Source organism: Equus quagga, chromosome 10, assembly GCF_021613505.1.
Source record: "Equus quagga isolate Etosha38 chromosome 10, UCLA_HA_Equagga_1.0, whole genome shotgun sequence".
Taxonomy (NCBI): domain Eukaryota; kingdom Metazoa; phylum Chordata; class Mammalia; order Perissodactyla; family Equidae; genus Equus; species Equus quagga.
The window spans coordinates 86,015,497-86,042,641 of record NC_060276.1 but is presented as its reverse complement, the minus strand read 5'-3'; the positions used below and the strand labels follow the sequence as shown (position 1 = coordinate 86,042,641).

Genomic DNA, 27,145 nt, shown 5'->3' with positions numbered 1-27,145 from the left:
TCATAGTTTTCCCACCTGTGGTTAAGACATGAGTTTCCTGTTGGACATCTTGCATTTAAGGAGCTAGAAGACATCCAGGTGGAGGTGTAGAGTCGGGGTGGGGGAGAATCCCCCATCCCCCTCTTTATCTTCTCTCTCACCCTGTTCAAAAAAATGTAGCTGCAAAAGTTCAGAACGATTCTTCATTGTGAAGTGGTCATCTTTCTGTGGGTTAGCTATTTGAAGCTTGGGAAGGGACAGGAGAAAGAAAAAATTGACTCTTAAGGTACCCCAGTGCCTTATTTTTTATTTTCATATTTTTTTTGCTGTCTGTTTTTCCTTCCAGTCCCTTTCTGGATGTTTAAATCATCTACATCATTTAGTGGTTGTGCTAATAGTGTTTCCTCTGTCGATAAGACAGCATTCTCTTTCAATATAGATTATGTGTCCATTGTCTGCTGAACACTGAGACAGTCTCTGGGGATACCAAAATGAATAAGATAGCACCCAAAGGTGCCCACACTCTAGTGAGAGAAAACTACATTAAAAATTATCCTATGATGTAAAGTGATGAAAATACAAATGGAAGGTTGGGAATAATCCTATGAAAAGACACAAGAAGAAGCGTCTTGTTCTTCCTGCAGAGGCTGAGTGGGTGAGTGGGAAGTTTCTTGAATGACATGCCTTGAAAGATTGGGTGGGAATTCACGAAGCGAACTGTAATGTTGATGGCAGTGGGGATGGGGTGGGCTGGTGACAATTCATACAGAAGAAACAACATGAAAGAAGGCATAGAAGTGTGAAGATGTATGGTATGTTCAGGGAAGAGTAAAACCAGGGCCCACTGAAACCCGGGAACAATCTGAAAGGCCTAGAATATTTCTCAGGTGGGAAGGTTTCTGGTATTAGATTTGCATTTGCTCTGCTTTGAGTTAGAGACAGGGAGGGCTCTTGCCTGGTAGGACAAGGGCTTTGTTAGTCCATTTGGGGGTCTTGGGGCACAGTAGGGCACTTAATCTGTCCAGGAGCCTGCTGCCATGAAACCCGCTCACCTACATCTGGGAGGCTGAATTATCATCCGCGTTTCTGATCGATCCCTTGGAAGTAGGATCCTATGAAGAGCCCCAGAGGATTTTAAATGGGCCTCAGATCTCAGGGCTGTTTGTCCATTTCATCTGCGCCTTCCTGTGGAGCCCAGCAATTCTAATAGTGTGGCTTCTGTGAGCTGTTGCCAACAACTGGAGAAAACAGCTTATCGTAAGCACAAACAAACAAACAAATGAATTTCTTGCTGTGATTCATTGTTAAAAGATAAATATATTTGTAGGAGGGGCCATTATTTGTAAAAAGGAATCCATTGTGTCGGCTCAAAACCATGTCATTGTCCTATAGCCTGAATTTTTGCTGTGAAGACTGAAGAAAATACTTAGCAAATAAAAGTCACTGTGCCATGCAGCAAAATACCTAATCACGCTTCACATCTTTTCCCAAACTCAGAGGCACTGAGAGAAATAAAACATGCCTCAAGATGGAGCCCTTGAACCACAAAGTTTTGAAGCAAAGTCAGTGAATTTGTAAACTTGCCAGGTACAGGCAAACTTGGAGCCACTGGTCAAGGCTGGCTGCAGTTCTGGTGCAGAAAGCAGAAAATGGGGAGAAACTGTGTTTCCCAGCCTCCAAAGCTTTCACAGCCCAGCCAGGCCTTGAGGGCAGGCTCGTGTGGTAGTTCTCAGACTTCAGCCCCAGCAGCTTCCAGGGTTAAAGGGTTAAATCAGCAGGATAGATAATTTTATCTGACCTGTTTAAGATCGAATCCTGTCTCTGGCCCTTCCTAGCTCTGTGCCCTTAGGCAAGCTTCTTACTCTAAAAATAGCTATTCTAGGTTCATGAGGATTAGATGTATTACAGTGTCTGGTGCTTGTGCTTACCAATAAAGTGCCTGCTAATGGTTATTGTCGGAGCATCCATCTATAAGCGTTCAGGCTGTGCACTGAAGAGGGCATCATGTTTATGGGGGTGTCATTCACATTGTAGATATATGATGAATGTGGAAGTAGGTAAGCCCAAAGCACCAGGGAAATGCCCCTCACCTACATCAACCCACACGTGGGCAGGCGTGAACTATGTACGAGTTTGCAAAACTGTTCCCTGCCCTGACAGTACCTACTCTCTCTACCCCATAGGAACCTGATAAGTTGCCCCTCCTGTTTTGGTGGGGGAGGTGCAGGGCACAGGCTGGTATTATCAGGGGCTCAAATGACTCAGGTGAGCAAGTAAGAGTGGGAGTTCCTGGATAGCAGCTCAGACTATGCAGTGTCTTTGCCTGATTCCTCACAGGCCTCTTGTGCTCTAGCCAATGGCTTAAAAAGGATCCATGGAACTGTCACTGGGACAATTTTCAACTGGGTGACAGTGCACCTCCCAGCATCTGCCCTCACTCCCTGCTCCCTCTCGCTTCTACAAGTGGGCCATGGGCCACATAAAGGATGGTGTGCCACACTTTTGCTGGCCCAGCTGTGTAGGCTTGTTCAGCTTAGCTATTACCAAGAGACATGAAGTCCATCATATTATCTATAACACAGACTCTTGTCTGGTGATATCCATACTTATTAATTACACTTAGCAGCACTTATGTACAATTTTTAAATATTGTTAGCCTTCTATTCTTTCTACTTCTCACCACCTTTCATTTTTTCCTCCTTTTTTCCAAATAATCCTCTTTACCTTTTTCCCTTTCTTGCTAAGAACTCTCATTCTCTTCCTCATAATCTTTGTCTCTTCTCCTCCTATCTTCTTTTCATACCTCCTGTCAGTTTCTACCCCAAGCCCATATCTCTTTTCTTGTCCACGTTTCTTCTCCTTTATTTTCTTGTTCATTTTCTTCTCTTCTCTCCAAGCCTTCCTTCCCATCCAGTTTTTTCTCTCTTTCAGCTTTATTCTCTCTTCCAAACCCTCATAGGTACTCCCTTCATTTTCCCTTTATTCAATCACTCTATTTCTCCCAGTGGCACTCTAATTCTCCCAGAGAATTCTGGGAAATGGAAGTTCACAGTGGTGGGGGTGCTGGGAGACCATTTGGTACAAGCCAGGTCCTGCGAATGTCCATTTCAGTTTGTATCTTTAGGACAAAGAATAATGGAGTACAGAGAAGTCACCATCATGGATCTAGATGTATAGACAACATGTAAATTCCATCTGGAGTTGTACTGTGAATTTAGATCTTGCCCAAGTTTAAATTCAAGTTTATGGCTCATTTCCCCTTGAAATTATGATAACAGAGGAGTCATGGAGTCTCTTTAGGGCTGGTCTAATGGTCTTGACCTTTTTGAGGGTCAGGGTCTCCTTTGAGAATCTGCTGGAGCTTTTGGACCCTCTTCTCAGAAAAATTCACATGAACTCAAAGTTTTGCTTGCAGTGTTAAGAAATCCCCTAAAGCCTGTTCATGGGCTTTCCAGGAGCCCTTTGGCTGGAGGTTGGAAAATGTAAATTCAGACTCCACAGGAGACCTTGACTGCTTTTCCAGGTGATTGGTGTGGTAAGTTACAAGGTTGTGAACTGAGGCAGAATTTTGCACTTCAACAGCAGAGGTAAAGACTACGGTGGGAATTTTCTAGATTGAGGAGATGGTGGTCAGGTTCTGCCTGCCCTATGAGTTTCTTGCTCTCCATGAAGACAAGGAGCCTTCACCTTTCAGAGTTTGTCCTTTCCTGGCCATTTGGAAACCTGGATGTTTTAAGTGCATAAACTTTCATCTGGGCCTGAGCAGTGAGCAGGATGAAATACTCATCATGACATCTGTTGCTTTCTACGGCTTCCTGCTTTAGTCAGCTTCAGATTAATATCTATTTTTTGGGAGGAGTGGAGTAAAGAGGTCACTTCCTTTGTCCAAACTTTCTGACTCAAGGTGACCTTCTCCACATGAAAAATAAATGTGGGAGGGAAAAATCCAATTTATCCATTTTGCAAAATAATTTATTCCAGCAATCTGAACTCTGGAGTACGTTGTATTTAATCAATATGGCTCCATGTATTATTATCCTGTAGTTTTATTTTAGTGGTGGTGCTTATGTTTTTCTTGTATCCTTATTGGAAATTTAGTGTTTTCCAATGAATTAGTTTCCTTCTTCTCTTAGCCTATTGGGTCCTCCAAGTTTATAAGCAGAATCAGATTTGCAAGAGCAATTTACTCCTTTCTCTGTTCAACCAGGCATGTTTTAGAATGGTTTTTCTTCAGCGAATTTAATTAACAGGTATTACGAGCAATTTTTGTGGGAAATCCTAGTTCAAGGGAGAGTGAACTAAAGAGAACAACACAAGACTCTTGCTATACCTAGGGTGTGTGTGTGTGTGTGTGTGTGTGTGTGTGTGATGTGTGTGATGTGCATGTTTAAGTGGGGGAATTACTGGGAAGAGGAGAAGGTCACCTGGTCTAGAGACTGGTCCCTATGCTGGCAGATAGAGATCTGATGTGCCCAGTCAAAAGGGGTTGGGTGAAAGTAAAAAGTACTGGAAAAGTTCAGTTTTACAGCTGGCGATACCCAGGATGTTAGATTGATGGTTACACCAGTAACTCCCAACTCACTTGTTGGTGGCAGAGATTTCCTGTGCTTTCTGGCTAGGAATGCAGCAGGTCTGGGTGAAGGTCTCCAAGGCGCACACTGAGCATTGCTGAGGAAGGCAGAAGGTGACAGTGGCTAGTGCCATTAAGAGACTTGCAACAGTGGAGGAGGAGGAAGAGGGAAAACTGTAAGTTGCACAGAGTACATTTTCTTAAAATCTACAAATGATGGATTATTCATGCTTTACCAAGAGGAATGTAATATCCTAGAATCCTAGAACTTTTCATAATTGCCCTCAGTTATTATTTATCAAAACAATTATAGTTTTCTCCTTGTAACTGTTTACTAACATGGCATGTTGTCTAAGTGAATCAGATAGGCTTAAATCCTGATCGCAAATGCCAGTGTCATGTGAATCATTCTGAGTATAGAAAGCAGTGTGGAGAAAGATCTTCTCAGCTAACAGTGAAACTTTGGGGTCTGAGACTTTTGGAGAAAGTGATTTCCAGAAGATTTCAGACTAACAAAGATGCTACGATGTCTTTGGGAGGTTGTTGGTTCTGATAGAATATTTCTCTTCAGATATTGTCCCAGTAATGGCTGCCTGTCTTTGGGGCAGGAGCAAAGAATAGGGGTGGACTTTCCCACAATAGTAATAATAATAAAGCTGCCACATAATAGGTCTTCAACATATAAAGCATTTGAAGGAATGATCTTATTTGAACAGAAAAAATGGGAACCAAAGACTATGGACAAGGAAGGGGAAATGGGAAAGTAGGACTCAAAATCATTTCGATCTGGCTAAATTGATTAGATATCCCAGTATAAATCTCTGTTGCAGGACTGTCCTCTCCCTAGGATCGCGGGGTCAGATTCCACTGAAGGATTCTGGCTTGTATTCTTACCAGGTTCTCTGAGACTTCTTGTCTCTTTTCTTCAACTTCTAACATATTTTCTCATATAAATGTGTTTTTCTGTCTACAGAGTGGGAAAGACCAAAAGACCAAGTGTCACCACTTTTCTTGAATGTCAAGAAAACTCAAATCTGCTAGAAACAAAAGTGGAATAGCAAGACCTCCGTTCTCTTTCCCTCCTCCCAATCAGTTTCTCTACTGCATTGTGCCAGGAAACATGAAACCCCAGCAGGGACTCCAGATGACAGCTCTCAGCAGGACACCTCGCCAATCACTCTTAAGATTGGTACTGACCTTTAGAATTTTCCCCCACGAACAGTGCCCCCTCCCCCAACTTCTTTCTGTCAGCAGCAGTATGTAGACCTAGCAGCAGCAATTTCCACAAGCTTTTTGTATTAGAAATGATAACTAGGGTGAGCATATAATTTATTGTCCAAACTGGAACATCTTTTTTAAATGTAGGCACTGGGAGAGTTTTTAAAGTTTTTATTTTGAGATAACTGTATATGCACATGCAGCTGTATGAAATAATACAGAGAGATCCCTGATACTGCTTACCCACTTTCCCCCAGTAGTAACATATTGCAAAACTGTAGTAGAATATCATAACCAGGAAACTGACATTGTTGCAATCCACTTACCTTATTCAGATTTCACTAGTTTTACATGCATTCCTTTGTGTGTGTGCATTTTGCTCTATGCAATTTTATCACATGTGTAGAATACTGTGACCACCACCACAGTCAAAATACAGAAGAGTTCCATCACAAAGATCCCTTGTATTGCCCTTTTATAACCACTCTCACCTCCTCCCGGCCCTGCCTCCCCCTGCCCCAACCAGGCCCTGGCAACCACTAATCTGTTCTCCATCTCTACAATTTTGTCATTTCAAAACTTTTATATAAATGGAATAATACAGGATATAACCTGTTGGGATTGTCTTTGGTTTTTTTTTTTTTACTCAGAATAATTTCCTTGAGATCCAGTCAACTTGTTGCAAGTATTAGTAGTTGCTTTTTATACCATTCCATGGTATGGATACACCACATTTTGTTTATCCATTCAACAGTTGATGGACATTGTGTTTTTTCCAGTTTGGGGCTATTATGAATAAAGATGCTATGACCATTTGAGTACAAGTTTTGTGTGGGCATGAGTCTTTATTTCTTTGGGATAAATGCCCAAGAATGTACTATCTAGGTTGTATAGTAAGCACAAGTTTAATTTTTAAAGAAACCACCATACTCTTTTCCAGAGTGGCTGTATCAGTTTACTTTCCCACTAGCAATGTATGAGTGAGCCATCTCCTCTGCATCATTGCCAAAATTTGATGTTATCACTATTTTTTATTTTAACCATTCTAATAAATGTGTAGTGATATGCTGCATAATCCTGCTCACAGCAACAATTGTTTTGTGATTGTTCCATGGAAAGCGGGATCAACCTCCCACCCAAATTTGGTTCAAATGTTGAGACTGTTGACACCAAACACACACAGTAAGAGGGTATGAAAAGAGGGAATTATTCACATAACGGGACTTTTTTGGGGGGAAGCAAGTCAGGCACCCAAGCCAGTCTGTGATGGCTTGAGTGAAGGGAGGGGCAAGCGGCTTTGGATTTTACTATGATTAGGGAGTGGGGCCGGGATGAGGATTCCCATGTGTGGGCATGGATTTTCATGGTTTGACCTTCCCTGGAGGTGCCAAGGAGGGAGTACCCAGGCTTTCTTATCAGCTTGCCCAGATAGAGGGCAAAAGGGGAAGAAGGAGAGGTGGAACCTGGATTTAGACACTTCATTGTAAATTGTTTTTGCACCTTTGTCAAGGATCAGTTGGTCATATTTGTGTATGCCTGTTTCTGGTTTCTCTATTCTGTTCCATTGACCCATGTGTCCATTCCTCTGCCAATATGGCACTGTCTTGACTGCTTTAGCTATATAATAAGCCTCAGCAAGGGGTAGCGTGGTTCTACCCACTTTATTCTTCCTCTTCAAGATTATTTTAGCTATTCTAGGTTCTGCGTCATTCCATATAAATTTAGAGTATGCTTCTCTATGTCTATAAAAATTCCCGCAGGGATTTTGATAAATATCACATTAATCTATAGATCAATTTAGGGAGAATTCACATTTTTACTATATTGAGTCTTCCAACCCGTGAACAGTATGTCACTTCTTTTATTTAGTTCTTCTTTGATTTCTTTCATTAGCATTTTATAATTTTCAGGATACAAATGCTGCACATGCTTTATTATATTGGTACCTAAGTACTTCATTTTCTTTGGAGTAATTACAAATGTATTATATTTTAAATTTCAATTTCCACATGTTTGTTGCTAGTATGTAGGATTGAGATTTATTTTTGTGTGTTGATTTTCTATCCTGAGACTGTGATAAACTCACTTATTATTTCTAAAAGTTTTTATTTTGTCAGTCTTTTGGGATTTGTACATAGACAACATGTCATCTGCAAATAGGGACAGTTTTATTTCTTCTTTTCCAATCTGTATGCCTTTTATTTCTTTTTCTTGCCTTATTGTGTTAGTTAGAACTTCCAGTACTGTGTTGAATAAAAGTGGTGAGAGTGGGTTTCCTTACCTGTTCCTAAACTATACAAAGTGGAATATTCAAAAAGACTACAAATAAATCAAGATAAAAACCTAAAAAGTGTTAAAGTAACCCACTGGAAGGTTAGAAATAAAAAACAGAGGAATGACAAATATAGAAAATAAAAACAAATGATGGCAGCATAAGCCCTAAATATCATACCTTAAAAGTAAATAGTCTAAATACATCAATTAAAAAACAGAGACTGGCAGAGTGGTTTAAAAAACCTGTTATCCAACTATATGCTGTCTACAAGAAACTCACTTCAAATACAGTGACATAGATGGCTTGAAACTAAAAGGACAGAAGAAGGTGGGCCATGCAATTATTAACAACAACAACAACAAAAAAGCAGAAGTAGATATATTAACATCAGGTAAAACATTTCAGAGCAAAGACTTGCCTCATATAGTACTGTGTGAGATGCACGGGCAGTGTACAGAGTTCTCACTTTAACACGTGGTTAAATATGAATGATGACAACTCTTTCCAGATGCAATGTAACAAACACCTCCCTTTCGAGGACAGGCTGCAGGGAGCTTGCTTGTAAAACAAAGTCCTCTTGAACTCCATCAGTTAGAAATTGCTAACCCCTGGTCTCAGGTGGTGTATTTGATGTTGTTGCATCTGCTAGTCAGTTAGTGTACATGCATGGTCAGTTAGCGTGGCTCAAGCCGCAGTCAACGAGATGCATAAAGTTGCCAGGTCATCAGTTTAAAGGGTCAGTAGGAAATGTGATAAACTGAGTTAACTGTGAATGCAATACATGTGGGAAATGGAAGCTGAGCAGTCCTTCTGTAGAGCACAGGGAAAACAATCTGAATTCTCTTGCTACAGTAGTTTTGTTATTTATGTTAAGGTGTAAATCTACAACTATCTGCTTGTTTTTCTGTATGGTAATGCATTTTTATTTTCTAAATAGAGCTGCTCTACAGCAACGAATTTTCAATGGCAACGAGAAAAAGAAGGTACATGTTTTGTGAATAATTACTGAATTTCTATTTTTCAACCCCCCCCCCAAAAACAGTGAATGTGTAACCTGTACAAAAATGTTTGTCAACATTTATCATCTAACTGAAAGTCATAATGATGTCACTGACCATGCGAAAACCAGAAGACCCAAATCTGCTTAAAAAATATCAACATCTATTTAAAAAGTTAGCTGCAAAAGGTGAATTTACATAGGATTCTGTGAAGCATAGGTTTTCAATTAGATCAAATGACAATTCCTCTAAATTAATTTCATTCATTTTCAATTCCATGTTTTCCCATGCGTGTACAAAGAGTGAAGCGATAGTTGTTAATGGGTTGGCTCCATTAGCAGAAAAAGATCTCTGCAAACAGTTAAATGATGCCAGTTTTATATCAGTGACATTAGATGCTTCAAACAGCAAATTGGGTAATTTCAGTAACGGCTTAATTTTTTCATCCAATTTGTGCAATCAAAGTATAGCTTTTGGAAGTTCATTTTGTTAAAGGTAAAACATCTGACTTTAATAATCTTATTTATAAATTCAGTTTAAAAATCCAATAGTGAAGATAAAATTATTTTGTTGTGATAATAATACAAATACAAATTTAGGTAGAATATAATTATCTTGGCAAAAACAATGTTCTTACTAAACTAGGAAACCTATGGAGCAGAAATGCACTTGGAATTGATTGTGGAGCATATATAATTCATCATTGCATTTACACTGTGATAATCTACCAATTGAAATAGAAGCTATAGTTGTCCACATTTACAAATATCTTTACATATATACATTTAGAATAGCTGAATTGCAAATTTTGTGACAATTCTTATATGGAACATGGAAAAGAAAATTTTAGAGTGGCAGAATACGATTTTATTTTTGTTTCTAGTCAAGACTCAGATTTTAAAAATGTTTGAGCTTTTATAGAAGCACTTTGTCAACTAATGCAAGTGTCCTACAGAGTATTGAATATTATTGTAAACAAGTCCTTTAAATTTAGGTTGTATTTTGTTCAAAATCATATGGAAATCTTTAATCAAAATATTCAAGGAGTGAAATACAAAAAAAAATCAGCTTTTGAAGCTCTTAGCAAATTGCAATTATGAAAACAAAGCTTGAATAAAGGAAGACATTGAAATTTATCATTTATCATTTACAGATCATATGATGAGAGCCCAAACTGTGTACAAGATTTCATTTTGACATTCTACAACTGTACTTTGTAATATCTTGACTTGATGCATCCTTATTTTCAACTAAAGAAGTTTATAGTCTGTGCTGAAATAGAATAAACTTGAGAAGGCCTTGATTTTGCTGTGTTTAAATTTGGTGAACCATTCAGAAGAATCATAAATACAAAGAACTTATTTAATGTTTTATCTTGTAAAAATATTTGTTAAAGGACCGTAAATGGAAGCAAAAAGACAGTATCCTTCAAAATATATATACATTTTTCAATAAAAGAATTAGAATTGAGAATAGTCTCTAATTGAAATTTGCTCTAGACTTACCAGATATCTTAACAACTGTAAGGAAAGAATATTTTCTCAATTAAAAATCTTATAGTCTTCAGAAATGAATAAATGAAGTTATCAAAAATTTCAAAGTTATAAACTATAAACCACAACTTTGAAGATTATTTCAGGCAATTTAATTAAGCTCTATTGAAAAAATACATTTTCAGAAAAAAAGTCAATAACATTATATTAGAAATAGATACAGTTAATTACCTGATTAAAGTTCACGCATATGTACCAAGAATAATTATTTCTACTTATGTATTTTTTAATTTTGGGAAATCATTTTGAAAAGTCTTTTACATGGAAGTAATGTTACTTACAAAAGAATTTCATATTTGAAAATATTTTGAATATAAAATTTTTTAGTTTTACCAATGAAATTAGTCCAATTTGTTAGTCAATAAAGGAATATCTTAGAAAAGCATGCAATTTTAGTTCTTCAAATGTTAAATTCTTTAAAATGTTTTAGCTTGGAAGTTATATGGTCATCCTGAAAAACCAGGCAACACAAACCAGATAAAAAATACGTGCAGCCTCAGAGACACTGTGATATCTTATGATTAGCTTTCCTTCTATGCATATGTTAGTGCTCATGACACCAATTATTCATGCAAAGGGCTTTATATATGACCTGATGATCCAGAGCACCACTGACCAAGAAATCACTCTGTCCTGGGTAAGCTGTTTGGTCTTGTCTTCCGTTCCTCCTCACATACTTGCTTTCTTTTTTCCTGCCCTCCTTTGACTCTGACGTTCTACCTGTTTTCTTTCTTGCTTGTTATACTTTGTCAGGAAAATAATTTGCATTCATTCACATCAGTGTTTTCCAGGTGAGGTGATTCTAGCATCATGCAGGAAAAGTTGGGTCAAGTCCTAGAATATCATTGATTAACTGGGTAAACTTTGGTAAGTCACTTAATGTCTTTGATCTTCAGTGTTCTTATTTGTGAAATATGGATACTAATACCTCTCTTGTGGGACTGTTGTATTTAAAAACTAATATTTGTAAGTATTTTAGTAAGATTATATTTGGAGAGAAACTTGAGAAAATCATATAACTAATCAGATGTGTGTCCACTTTAAATTCAAGGTGACTAACCTCATCTGGTCTTTGGATATGCCCGGCCAATTGACTTCATCTCTCTTGTCAGCTTATCCTCCAACTCTGCATTACTTTTCACACATTCTCAACAATCTTCCCAAATCTCTCCTGTTATCCTTCATTTCCTTTACTCTTAAGAGAAGACATATTTTGTACTTTGCAGAAAAACAGAAGCCATCCGATTAGAATTCCATCAGCTTCCCACCATCATATTTATGAGCTCATTTGCGACGCACTGAATCTTCCCCTTCCCTCTTATTACCACGGAAGGAGGGCTTCTTTTCCAATAAGAGGACAACCCCTTCACTTTTTTCTGCATGTCCTCCATCCTCACATTCTCGGAAACTTGTTTTATTCATAAGACACCTCTCTCCATCCTGATATATTCTGTTTTCCCCAGATCTGTTCTCTATTCTTCTCTATTCTGCTCCATGCCCAGAGAGGTTGATTTTAATAGACGATGTTAATGGCCCTCCTGGCCCTCTACCTTCAAGGTGGGCTTGGCCGATAGGGGGCCCTAATGGAAGATTAGAGGGAGAGAGCAGTGAGAGGTCAAGATAGTTATTCTTCCAGCCCCTACCTGATAATCCTCAATGAATTGACTCCTTTTTCAACTGAAAATGACAATACCTATTAAACAGCCCTTTCCTATAGCTACTCTGTCCAGGTAATGATAACTGCTCTCTTTCTGCCCTCTTAGGCCTAAGGGTAGTAATGGTTACCCTGCTGTTGCTAGCCGTGGGATGCATCAACATCCTTTCTTGGTTTCCCTACACTCTGCCCACAATTTTGTAAATAATCCTTGTATTAAACTCTTCTCATTTACCTAATTTGAATGTGCCATATATTTTATGGCAGTATCTTGAATGATATATACTTTTTTATGTTCAACTTCATTACTGAATCTTTCCTATCAACATTTAAAACTGCTCCACTGAAGCTTCTCTTGTTACCGTTACCAGTAACTATCATATTGCTAAAAACAATGGACATTTTAAAGTTCTTGTCTTACTTGATTTTTTTGTCAGCTTTTCACATTGTTGTCCACTTCCCACTTCTTGAAATGTGCTTTTTCCTTGATTTTTCTGAGGTACACCACACTCTCTGGTATACACACTCCTCAGTCTTTTCTGATGGGCTTGTCCCATCCTTCCCATCATTAGATGTTGAGATACATCAAGTCTTGATCCTTGGCCTACCTTTTTCATTCTAGATGGTCCTCGAACTACCATGGCTTCAAATAACATAAAAAACTTCCCATTCTGAAATATATATCTCAAATCAAGACCACTTTTTTGAGCTCCAGACTTGATTATACAGCTTCTTACAGCAGAGGTAGTCAAATTGTTTCTGTAAAGGGTTAGATAGTCAATATTTTATAATTTGTGGGCTATTTGGTCTCTGTCAAACTACTGAACTCTGCCATTGGAGTGAAAAAGCAGCCATAGACAATAAGTAAACAAATGAGCATGACTGGGTTCCAATAAAACTTTGCTTATAAAAACAGGTAGTGAGCTATTCAACAATGTACTGGAAGCTCTAGTCAGAGCTATTGGACAAGAAAAAGAAATAAGAAATAAAAGTCATCCAAATTGGTAAGGAAGAAGTAAAACTATCTCTATTTGCTGATGACATGATCCTATATATAGAAAATCCCAAAGAATGCACAGAAAAGCTACTAAAGCTAATAAATGAATTCAGCAAAGTTGTCAGTTACAAAATCAACACAAAAAATAAGTTGGATTTCTAAACACCAGCAATGAACAATTCAAATTAGAAATTAAGGAAGTGTTTCCATTTATAATAGCATCTAAAAGTATAAAATACTTAGTAATAAATTTAACCAAGGAGATGAAAGATTATACACTGAAAATTACAAAACATTGCTGGAAGAAATTAAAGAAGACCTGAGGATTGCTGGGAACATGGCGGCATAGGAGGACTCTGAACTTGCCTCCTCCCACAGACACAACAAATTTACAGCTACCCTTGGAACAATTACCCCTGAGAGAGAACCAGAAACTGGATAAAAAGAAGCCCCACAAGGGACAGTGCTGACTGAGGTAGAAGAGGCAGAAATATGTTTCCAGAGAGGAAAAAGCCAACTTCCATCCATGGTGCTTCATGGCCAGGAGCAACCTTAAGGTATGGAGCTTTCCCTGTAGGAGCAGGGGATCTGAGCAGGAGAGCTATGCCACAGTAAGCAACTTTTGAACTCAGCACAACCGAGATGAGTGTAATAATATCTGGGTTTGTTGGCTATTAACAACAACAGGAATACCCCCAGGAAAGTTATATAGATCACAGAAGAAAGAAAAGCCTGCTTTTAAAGGGCCCATGCACAAATTCACCTGTTTCAGAAAGCAACACTAAATCACCAGAAAGAAAGGTTCACAGTCCTTTGGTAAAACAGATTCACTTGATAGGCTCTGGGCACATCTCAGGGAGGCAGGAAGCAGCTGGGACCACCTTTTCTGGGACTGAGGTATTGGCGGCAGCCATTATTGTGACCTAATACAGGTGTACTGCCACAGTCACTAGCAGATGCCATTGGAGTTCCTCCCCTAGCCCGTTAGTGCAGGGGTTTGCCCCACACACTAGAGCACTGATTTAATCCAGATCAGCCAGGGAAAGCAGCCTGCTCTAGGGACTGGCCCCATCCAACAGCAAGCCCTTGGGCAACTTGTGGGCCCACGTAGATGGAGTGTACTGGACCTCTGCAGCAGCTTGAGTGGGTCCATCTCTGTGGGGCAGAGGGTGCACAAGGGGAAGAGAGTGCATGAGGGTTAAGCCTACATTGGCGGAGTGTGTGGGACCTCTGCAGCAGGGTGAGTGGGTCTGCTTCAGCAGGGTGGGGCATGCTGTGTGGGCCAAATGTGTAGGCCTGCAGGCAGTGGGGCTTGTCAGCTGCAGCAGACTTGTGCTTCTCAAAAGGCCATATAGGGGATCTGCCCCACCTTCCAATGACTGAAACAATTGTGTGCTGCCATGCCTGGGGTTGGTTCCACCTAACTGCACTACTGGGAGAGCTGACAGCAGCCATGCAGGCTGGAGGTCTAAGCAATTGTAAACCCCTGAGCCTAGCAACCAGCCATGCTGGGGGCCTACTCACATAACAGAAAAACTGCAGCAGGAATGTGCAATTAGACCTTGTAGCTAACTATGCTAGAGCTCCCCCAACCCAATAAAGTGACTGAAGGGACTGTAGCAGCCACATGCAGCTGAGCCTTACAACCAGCCAGCCAGGGTAACAGCCTAGACTTCTCATGCACCTGTAGCAAAAACAACCCTGCCACAACAGAAGGACAGATGTAGCCCACACAGGGGACACTCCTGGAACATTTGGAACTGGTGATGAGAGGGAAGCACACTGCTGGGCCTCATAAGGCATCTCTTACATAATGCCACTTCTCCAAGACTGGGAGATGTAGTTGATTTACCTAATACATAGATACAAGCACAGCAAAATAGGCAAAATGAGGAGAGAAAGGAGTATGTTCCAAATAAGGGAATGGGACAAATCCTCAGAAAAAGAACTAAACGAAACAGAGATAAACAATCCACTTGATAAAGAGTACAAATTAGTAGTCATAGGGAAGCTCACTGATCTTGGGAGAAGAATAGATGAATACAGTGAGAACTTCAACAAGGAATTGGAACATATAATAAAGAACCAATCAGAACTGAAGAACAAAATAATGGAAATGAAAAATTCACTGGAGGGAATCAATAGCAGAGTAGATGATACAGAAGAACACATCAGTGAACTGGATGAAAGACTAGAGGAAATCACCCAAGCCAAACAGAAAAAAGAATTAAAAAGAACAAGCACAGTCTAAAGGATCTCTGGGACAACATCAAGTGCACTAATATCCATATTATAGATGTCCAAGGAGAAGAGAGAGACATAGGGATAGAAAATCTATTCAAAGAAATAATAGCTGAAATCTTTCCTAACATAAGGAAGGAAACAGACGTCCAGGTACAGGAAGCACAGAGAGCACCAAACAAGATGAACCCAAAGAGGCCCCCACCAAGACACATTATAATTAAAATGTGAAGAACTAAAGACAAAGAGAGAATACCAACAGTTGCAAGAGAAAGGCAACAAGTTACATACAAAGGAAACCCCGTAAGGCTATCAGTTGATTTCTCAGCAGAAACCTTACAGGCTTGAAGGGAGTGGCATGATATATTTAAAGTGCTGAAAGGGAAAAACCTACAGCCAAGAATACTCTACCTGGCAAAGTTATCATTCAGAATGGAAGGAGAGGCAAAGAGTTTTCCAGACAAGCAAAAACTAAAGGAGTTTATCACCAAGAAACCAACCTTACAAGAAAAGCTAGAGACTTATTTAAGTGGAAAGGAAAAGACCACAAATAGGATTAAGAATATTATCCAAAAAAAAAATCACTGGTAAAGGTAAATATACAGTAAAGTTAGCAGATCAACCACTCATGAATCTAATATGAAGGTCAAAAGACATAAGTACTGGGGCCAGACCCATGGCATAGTGGTTAAGTTTGGTGCATTCTGCTTTGGCAGCCCAGGTTCACGGGTTTGGATCCTGAGTGCACACCTACACCACTTGTCAACGATGCTGTGGTAGCGATCCACATACAAAATAGAGGAAGAATGGCACAGAGGTTAGCTCAGGGCTAATCTTCCTCAAGGCAAAAAACAGGAAGATAACAAGAGAATATAACACTTCTAAATGTCTATATGCCCAACATAGAAACACCTAAATATATAAAGCAATTATTAACAGACATGAAAGGAGAAATAGGCAGTAACATAATAATACTAGAGGACTTTAACACTCCACCTACATCAATGGATAGATCATCCAAGCAGAAGATCAATAAGGAAAGATTGACCATAAATGACACATTAGACCAGATAGGCTAAGTAAATGTATACAGAACAGTCCATTCAAAAACCACAGAATACACATTCTTTTCAAATGTACCTGCAACATTCTCCAAGATAGATCACATATAGGCCACAAAACAGTCTCAATAAATTTAAGAAGATTGAAATAAAACTAAGCATCTTCTCTGACCAGAAAAGCATGAAACTAAAAATCAACTACTGGAAGAAAATCAGAAAAGCCACAAATATATGAAGAATAAACAAAATGCTACTGAACAGAAAATGCATCAATGAAGAAATCAAAGGAGAAATCAAAAAATACCTGGAGATAAATGAGAATGAAAATACAACATGCCAAAATTTACTTGATACATCAAACATGGTTGTAAGAGGGAAGTTTATAGCAATACAGGCCTACTTGAAAAACAAGAAAAATCTCGAATAAACAATCTAACAGTGCACCTAAAGGAACTAGAAAAAGGACAAACAAAGCTCAAAATCAGTACAAGGAAGGAAATAATAAAAATCAGAGCAGAAATAGATGAAATAGAGACTAAAAAACAATAGATAGAAAAAAGACAGTGAAACTAAGAGCTGGTTCCTTGAAAAGATAAACAAAACTGACAAACCTTTAACTAGACTCACCAAGAAAAAAAGAGAGAAGGCTCAATAAATAAAATAAGAAATGAAAGAGGCGAAATTACAAAAGACATCTCAGAAATACAAAAGATTATAAGAGACAAAAAGCTACACGCCAACAAATTAGATAATCTAGAAGAAATGGACAAATTCTTAGAATCATAGAAGTTTCCAAAACTAAATGAAGAAGAAATAGGTAATTTGAATAGACCAATCACGAGTAAGGAGATCAAAACAATAATCATAAACTCCCAAAAAATAAAAGTCGAGGACCAGATGGCTTCCCTGGTGAATTCTACTAAACATTCAAAGAAGCCTTAATACTTAAACTTCTCAAACTCTTCCAAAAATTTGAAGAGGAGAGGAAACTTACTAACTCATTCTACAAGGCCAACATAACCCTGGTATCAAAACCAGACAAGGACAACACACACACACAAAAAATTAAAGGCCAATACCACTAATGAACATAGATGCAAAAATCCTCAACAAAATACTGGCAAATTGAATACAACAATACATTAAAAAGATCATCCACTATGATCAACTAGGATTTATTCCAGGGATGCAACGATAGTTCAACATCCACAAATCAATCAATGTGATATACTACATTAACAAAATGAAGAATAAAAATCACGTGATCATCTCAAGAGATGAAGAGAAAGCATTTGACAAGACACAACTTCCATTTATGATAAAAACTCTGAATAAGATGGGTATGGAAGGAAAATACCTCAATGTAATAAAGCCCAGATATGACAAACCCACAGCTAATACCATACTCAATGGAGAAAGACTGAAAGCTATCCCTCTAAGAACATGAACCAGACAAGGATGCTCACTTTCACCACTTTTATTTAACATAGTATTGGAAGTACTAGCCAGAGTAATCAGGCAAGAAAAAGAAATAAAAGGGATCCAAATTGGAAAGGAAGAAGTGAAACAGTCACTATTGGTAGATGACATGATTTTTATATATAGAAAACCCTAAAGAATCCACCAAAAACCTTTTAGAAATAATAAATGAATACAGTAAAGTTGCAGGATACAAAATCAACAAACATAAATCAGTTGTGCTTCTATACACAAATAACAAAGTAGCAGAAGGAGAAATTAATAATACAATCCTGTTTACAATTGCAACAAAAAAATAAAATACCTAAAAATAAATTTAATCAAAGAGATGAAAGACCTGTACACTGAAAACTATAAAACATTATTGAAAGAAATTGAAGACACAAAGAAATGGAAAGATATTCTGTGCTCTTGGATTGGAAGAATTAACACAGTTAAAATGTCCATACTTCCTAAAGCAATCTATAGATTCCATGAGATCCCTATCAAAGTTCCAATGACATTTTTCACAGAAATACAACAAAGAATCCTAAAATTTGTATGGGACAACACAAGATCCCAAATAGCCTAAGGAATCCTGAGAAAAAGGAACAAGGCTGGAGGTATTACACTCCCTGATTTCAAAATATACTACAAAGCTATAGTAATCAAAACAACATGTTACTGGCACAAAACACACACACAGATCAATGGAACAGAATCGAGAGCCCAGAAATAAACCCACACATCTCTGGACAGCTAATTTTCGACAAGGGAGCCAGGGACATACAATAGAGAGTCTCTTCAATAAACGGTGTTGGGAAAACTGGACAACCACATGCAAAAGAATGAAACTAGACCGCTGTCTTACACCATACACAAAAATTAACTCTAAATGGATTAAAGACTTGAATGTAAGACCTGAAACCATAAAACCTCTAGAAGAAAACATAGGCAGTATGTTCTTCAACAGTAGTATTAACAACATATTTTCAAGTACCATGTCTGACTGGGCAAGGGAAGCAATAAAAAATAAACAAATGGGACTACATCATACTAAAAAGCTTCTGCACAGCAAAGGAAACCATCAACAAAATGAAAAGACAAGCTTACAATTGGAAGAAGATATTTGCAAACTATATATCTGATCAGGGGTTAATATCAAAATGTGTAAAGAACACATACATCTCAACAACAAAAAAAGTAACAACCTAGTTAAAAAATGGGCAAAAGATCTGAACATACATTTCTCCAAAGAAGATATACAGATGGCCAACAGGCACATGAAAAGATGTTCAACATCACTAATTATTAGGGAAATGCAAATCAAAACACGTGCCCTTTCACCCTCCTCCCTCCCCCTTTCCTCTCTGGTAACCCCCCAATCCAAGCTCTGTCTCTATGTGTTTGTTTGTTGTTTTTATCTTCTATTTATGAGTGAGATCTTACAGTATTTGACTTTCTCCCTCTGACAGATTTCGCTTAGCATAATACTCTCAAGGTCCATCCATGTTGTCACAAATGGCCAGATTTCATTGTTTTTTATGGGAGTAGTATTCCATTGTGTATATATACCACATCCTCTTTATCCATACATCCCTTGATGGGTTCCCAGGTTGCTTCCAAGTCTTGGCTATTGTGAATAAGGCTGCAATGAACATGAAGGTGCACATATCTTTACGCGTTCATGTTTTCATGTTCTTTGGATAAATACCCAGCAGTGGAACAGCTGGATTGTATTGTAATTCTATTCTTAACATTTTGAGGAACCTCCACACTGTTTGCCAGAGTGGCTGCACCAGTTTGCACTCCCACCAGCAGTGTATGAGAGTTCCCTTTTCTCTGCATCCTCTCCAACACTTGTTATTTCCTGTCTTGTTAATTTTAGCCATTCTGACGGGAGTGAGGTGATATGTCGTTGTAGTTTTGATTTGCATTTCCCTAATAATTAGTGATGTTGAACATCTTTTCATGTGCCTGTTGGTCATCTGTATATCTTCTATGGAAAAATGTATGTTCAGATTTTTTGACCATTTTTTAATTGGGTTGATACTTTTTTTGTTTGATTTCCACATACAAAAAGAATGAAGTTGGATCCCTACCTCACACTATATACAAAAATTAACTCAAAATGGATCAACAATCTAAATATAAGAGGTAGAACCCTAAAACTCTTAGAAGAATGCATAGAGAAAAATTTTCGTGACCTTGGATTGTCAATGGATTCTTAGATATGACACTAAGAGAATAAGAAACAAAAGAGAAAAACAGATCACTTGGACTTCATCAAAATTAAATACTTTTGTTCATCAAAGGATACTCTAAAGAGAGTTAAAGACAATCCACAGAATTGGAGAAAATATTTGCGGGTCATATCTAATAAGAGTTTAACATCCAAAATATAGGAAGAACTCCTACAATTCAGCAACAAAAAGACAAATAACCCAATTAAAAATGCATAAAGGACTTGAGTAGACAATTCTCCAAGAAAGATATACAAATCGCCAATAAGTACATGAAAAGATGCTCAACATCATTAGTCATTAAGGAAATGAAAATCAAAACCACAATAAGATACCATTTCACACCTACTAGAATGGTTGCAATAATAATAAAAGAAAACAATGGAAAATAACAAATGTTGGCTAGGATGTGGAGAAATTGGAACCTTTGTACATTCCTGGTGAGAATGTGAGATGGCGAAGCCACTGTGAAAACGGTTTAGTGGTTCCTCAAAAAGTTAAACGTAGAATTACTATATGACCCAGCAATTCCACGCTTAGGTATATACCCAAAGGAACTCGAAACGGGGGATCAAACGGATACTTGTATGCTAAAGTTATTACAGTATTATTCAAAATAGCCAAAAAGTGGAAACAACTTAAGTGTCTATCAACAGATGAATGGATAAATGAAATATGGTATATACATATATTGGAATATTATTCAGCTTAAAAATGTTCTTTTTTTCAATTTTAAAATAAAACAGTTTATTGGTTGTGTCAAGTAATATAATGCTCAAATATTTCGTCTAAGAAATTCAAAGCACTTGACAACTGATGCCCATAACATCTATGCAATTGGATTATAGCTGCTAAAAATGAGGAAGAAAAATCTATTCTGGTTTTTCAGCAGTAAAAATTAAAAAGAATCCAGAATTACTGAGACAAAATTTACTGGCTAAGTTAGCCCTAAAAACTGAAACAGAATCATCTTACAGGTACTTCATCTTTCATAATCTGTTACTGAAGAGATTTTAAGAGATTCAGAAATCTGTTCCAGTGTAGAAATAGAGTCAAATGGCTTCTATAAAAAAATCATTAAAAGTATAGAGAAGAGATCTATCATTCATATTATAAAAGGAAATCCCACTCAATTCATTGTCCAGAAAAATGCCAGTCTACTGGATCTTACTACTGGCAGAAACTGGCTTCTCTGAGAACCCAACGAAATATAACTGCTTTCAGCATATTGCCCAATTGCCGAGATCCACACTGAACTACTGGTTGATTCTGCCAGTCCCCAGGAAGACTGAGTTGACAGACCCACAATGTCTGTTTATGTTTGTTTCCCACTTCTACCTCCCAGTAATGCCTATCACAGTTAAATCCCTTAGAACCCAGAAAGGCAGGGCAGAACTTGGGTGATAACAAAGGTTTTGTTTCTTTCTTTCCATATCACACAGTTTTCTATCCCCAGAGACTATAAGCTGAGGATGTGCTGTTTCAAGATTTAGAATTACATCTACTATGATGGCTTGATGATTTTGCCCAAGCCAGAATGCTGACTGAATCCATATTTCTTTAATCAGAATGAAGAGTTAGAGTATTTCAGGTTTTGATAGCTGTGGTAGATATTCTGAACGTGTCAGTAATTCTACTTCCGACTGCACACACTTGCCCTCTACTTCCTTTAGTGCATGCTTTAATGTGAAAACATGATCTGAAAATGTGTTTTCATTTAGTTTTGTTAAAATGTTCATCTCTTCATTTTGCATCTGCTTAATAGCCTCTTACTCATTCTGTAGAAATAGTTTAAAATGCTCAAATTCAGAATCTATTTATTCTCTCCTGTACTCTATGTTCTTTTTCAGTTCCACTGATTTTCTGTCTTGCAGAGTTATCACTTTTTTAACTTGTAATACACTATTCTTCAAGGGCTCAATGCTACAGGGAAATGAAGTTCTGATACATGCTTCAACACGGGTGAACGTTGAAAACATTATGGTAAGTAAAATGTCATATACAAAAGAACAAATATTGCATAGTTCCAATTATATGAAATACCTAGAATAGGTAAATTCATAGAGACAGAAAGTAGATTAGAAGTTACCAGGGGCTGAGAGGAAGAGGGTATGGGGAGCAATTGCTTAATGGTTACAGAGTTTCTGTTTGCAGTGATGGAACAACTTTGGAAGTAGTGGTGATGGTTGCATGACACTGAATGTAATTAACGCCACTACATTGTATACTTAAAAATGCTTGGAATGGTAAATTTTATGTTACCTGTATTTTACCACAATAAAATAATAACAGTTAAAAAAACGTGCAGTGAGCCAAATTTCTCCAGTATGCCGTAGTTTGCCAATGCCTGGCCTAGATAACATTTCTACTTGGATACCTGACAAGAATTTTAAAACTGAATTTACGCTTGTCCTACGTAAATCTGTAGATTTCCAGTCTTTTCAATCTCAGTTAGTGATGCCACCATTTTCCTGGTTGTTCGTTTCCTGGTTGTTAGAAACTTGGACATTATTCTTTACACTTTCTTCTCCATTAACTCTTATACATCAGTCCGATTGGTTCTATACTCATACATTTCCTAAATTCCTTCATTTCTCTTCTGTCTCTGCTTCACCATGCTAGACCAACTCACCATCATATCCTACCTGGAATTCTGCAATTGCCTCTATACTAGTTATCCTGTTTCCTCTCTTGACCATCTCTAATCCTTCTGCGGCAGAAACTACCAGTTGGCCTCCAATATCCACACCCTTTCTTCCAAAGCACTTGTTAAGTGCTTCCACAAGACTTGTTAGCTGGGCACACAGCCACCTAGAAAAAAAAGACTCACTCTCCCAACCTCCTTTGCAGCTAAATGTGGCCATTGGACTAAGTTCTTATTAAGAGAACAAGAATGGAAGTGATATATAGAATTTCTAGGTTGTGCCCTTCTTGCTGGTTGAGATGTGGCTTTGGTGTTGTGCAATCTTGGACAACACTTAATTGTTGCTTAAGGGCAGCAATCTAGGGATGACAGAAAAAGAAGATAGATGGAGCCTGGGTTCCTAATGACTTTTCAGAACAACGTCCAATTCCGGGTCAGACTTTCACATGGGAGAGAAATAAAATTTTATCTTATTTAAGCCATTGTTATTTTGCTTCTGTGTTACACTTAGTCAAAACTATAACCTAACTAAAACACCCTCTTCCATGTAACAGCTAGAGTGATTGTTTAAAAACACAAATTCAGGGGCTGGCCCGGTGGCATAGTCGTTAAGTTCACGTGGTCTGCTTCAGCAGCCCAGGGTTCATTGGTTTGGATCCCGGGTGCGGACCTGACACTGCTCGTCAAACCACGCTGTGGTGGCATCCCTTATAAAACAGAAGAAGATTGGCACAGATGTTAGCTCAGGGACCATCTTCTTCACAAATAAAAACAATAAACCCCCTCCGCCCCCAAAACCCACAAATCTGGTCAAATCAATCCTAATTTCACTTAAAACCATTTGGTGGCTGCCCATCAATGAATCAGTGAATACCCAAATCCTTGACATTGCCCACCAGACTCCATGTGGTCTAGTCCCTACTTGTTTCTCTAGCTTCCTTTTGCACCCTAAGTCGCCAAGGCTCCATGCAGGCTGGTTGATTTTAGTTACGGCTTTCCTAATAAAGGGTTTTTGAATATTCTGTTTTCTTTGCCTAGAATGTTCTTGCCTTCTTTTTCTGCCTGGCACACTCCTACACATCTATCAAGTCTCAGATAAAACATTATTTTCTTGAGAAAGCCTTTCTTGGGGCCAGCCCTGTGGAACAGCGGTTAAGTTCGCATGTTCTGCTTTGGTGGCCTGGGGTTCGCTTGTTCGGATCCTGGGTGTGGACCTACGCACCAGTTGTCAAGCCATACTGTGGCAGGCATCCCACATATAAAGTAGAGGAAGATGGACACAGATGTTAGCTCAGGGCCAGTCTTCCTCAGCAAAAAGAGGAGGAGGATTGGAGGCAGATGTTAGCTCAGGGTTAATCTTCCTCAAAAAAAAAAAAAGAAAGCCTTCCATGAGCACTCCCCACCCTGCACCACTCTCCAAGACTAGGTAAGGGCTTTCCCTTTTTATCCACTCCAAATACCACTTTTTTCCTGTTAATACTTATCCCTATTGCAATTTAAATTGCTATTAAATAGTTAACAGTAATTAAAATAATTCCACATTAGATTTTCAGCTTCATAAATCCATCTTATTCTCTGTTGCATCCCCAGCACCTGGCACAGTGCCTGGTGCACAGTAAGCAGTCCACAAATAGCTGTTGAACACACAAAACCAATGAAGTAGCCAGTGTAGCACCTGCTATTTGCTAGACACTAAATACATAGAACTAATTATTATTACTGAAGTATGAGGAGTACTTCTACCTTGATCAAGGCTATTTCCTGAGACAAACAGCTTAGTGACAGCTTTTAAAAGAATCTGAATCCAAGGCTCCTGAAAACAAAAGAGGTGTGTTATTTGCCTTAGGTCATCAAGTTAAAATTGGGTTGGTTTCACCATTCGTCAAAGTCATGAGCTATTTTAACTCAAAGCAAAGGTTAGAGTCAAAAGTATGTAGTGGATAGCTTCCACAGAATATGTAATGTAGAATGAACAACAAGAGGAAAGGAAATAGACAGATTTGAAGTAAAAGAGTGCAAAGTATAAGAGAAATATATTATTTGAAAGTCACAGAGAGGAAATTGCTTTAATCTAAGATATTTAGTGCCTCTCTATTATGATTGGCATTAGATTGGCTGCAACATTCCTCTCTTAAATTAATGTCTAATTTATATATATATATACATATATATATACACACACACACGTATATACAGCTACTATACAAGTGCTTGCCTAGAAAATGTGTCTACATATACTGCTACTGAATAAATAATCATGATAGAAACAAACTCATTAATAATAAAAACTTCATGTACAAATAATTAAAAATCTTAATGAATATTCATATTATACCAGTAGAACACCAGAGTAGTGCTAATTGAAATATATACATACAATGACTAAAGATAAACACTAAAGGAATGTCCTTCAGAAGAAGGAACAAGTGGCATCATGAACTGCACTTGTATTCACGTTTTCCTCTGAGGGATTTTATTTTTTGACAATCATTGCCTTCAACCATGTTGTACTGAGTATCTTCTGCATCCCTTAATGATACCTTGGGTGGATTCCACAGCTTTCTTCTTACTTCTGGTTACTCAAACTCTGTTTACTCTGGTTAATGCTGTGCATGCTGAAGTGTTCAAGAGTGAAATATACTGATGTTTGCAGCTTACTTGAAATGCATCCAAAAAATAAAATTAATTGATAAATGATAAAGGGATGAATAGAAGGATAGATATGAGATGAAACAAACATAGCAATACGATGAGTATAGAATCAAGGTGGTGAGTATATGGGTGTTTACTGTACAATTCTTTCAACTTCTATGTTTGTTTAAAAATATTTATAATAAAAACCTGGAAGAAATGAAAGGCCCCTTTCCTCCATCCCCTCAAAAGACAGTCATTCTCAATTTAAAGCATCAACTTCAAATTTAATTTAAGTCCCATCTCTTCCCACCTCCCATGGGTGGTTGACCCAGGGAATTGTGCATGAGCTGCTGAGATGTGGGGAGCAAGTGAGCCCAGAACTTCCTGCCTGGCAGATTTCAAACTAGGCCCAGTGGGCTCCCTTACTCTTCTAGTCAAGTTGTGGTTGAGTATCCAAATATGGAATTCAAAGTAAACAGGGACAGGCCCCACAGTACACGTCGGCTTAAAGTGAAATGGGGGAGCAAGCGGAACTGTGGACTTGATTGTGCTGAGCCTTCTGGAAGGCTGGGCCCCTCATTTAAAATGGGGATACTTAGTGCTGAAGGGATTAACCCCACCTATACCCATACCAACACCAGAAACACTCCACCAAAAACCCAACCTTAAAGAAAAAGGACATTTGTATGGTAACAGATGGAAACTAGACTTTTGGTGGTAAACACAATGTAATGTATACAAAAGTTGACATACAGTGATGTACACCTGAAGTTTATATAATGTTATACACCAATGTTACCTCAGAAAAAACCCAATCCAGTCAAAAATAACCTTAAATTTCTGGAGACATAATCCTTTGACTAGTTTCTCTTCTAATGAACATGATTTTCTTCTTTCCTATTACCATATGAAAAATAAAGTTCTGGAACTTGAAGTGTGGACTGATTAACGTTTTTCAGGTTGTTTTTGAAGGCTGGCCCCTTCAGTTTGATCAGGTAGGGAAGTGTCTTGGAGGGGCAAGTCTTCCCCCTCTCCAGCTTCTTTCCTTTTGTCTAGAGTGGGCATGCCCCTCTGCTCCTTTCCGCACACCTACTTCACAGCCCCCTGCCTATAAGCTGGAGCCTACACTGCCCTCTTTACTCAGGCCTGCCTTCCCCAAACCCTGGCCCTCTGTTGCCCTCTCCCTCCCATGCTGTTCCCTCATCTTGTGTGCTCCATGGAGAAGGAGGGGAGGAATGCTGCCCTTGGAGCCCCCTAGTCCCTCTGTCACATCCCAGAGGCCAGGTTGGGCTTGTTTCTCTCTGGCGCTCTCTCTTAAGGAGCCAGCCAGCCAGTCAAGGTCTTCATGATGTAGTGCTAGTCACTGGGCTTTTGCTCTGCTCCATTGTCACTTAACAGGGGCCTTCTGTGCAGAGTGGTACTGAGAGTGATTGTCACACTTCTCCACCACACTCTCTAACAGTGTGTAAAATAGTCAATAAAATTTAGTGTCTATGTCACTGTGATGGTTAACTATATGCGTCAACTTGGCTAGGCCATGGTGCCCAGTTGTTTGGTCAAACACTAGCCTAGATGCTGCTGTGAAGGTATTTTGTAGATGTGGTGAACATTTCGAACCAG

At 38.5% G+C, this 27,145-nt stretch overlaps 1 pseudogene; it reads right to left on the bottom strand.

Annotated features, from left to right (window-relative positions):
• Nucleotides 1-21,229: 21,229 nt before the first annotated feature.
• Nucleotides 21,230-22,226, bottom strand: LOC124245494 (tripartite motif-containing protein 60-like; annotated as a pseudogene).
• Between the last annotated feature and the right edge of the window lie 4,919 nt (nucleotides 22,227-27,145).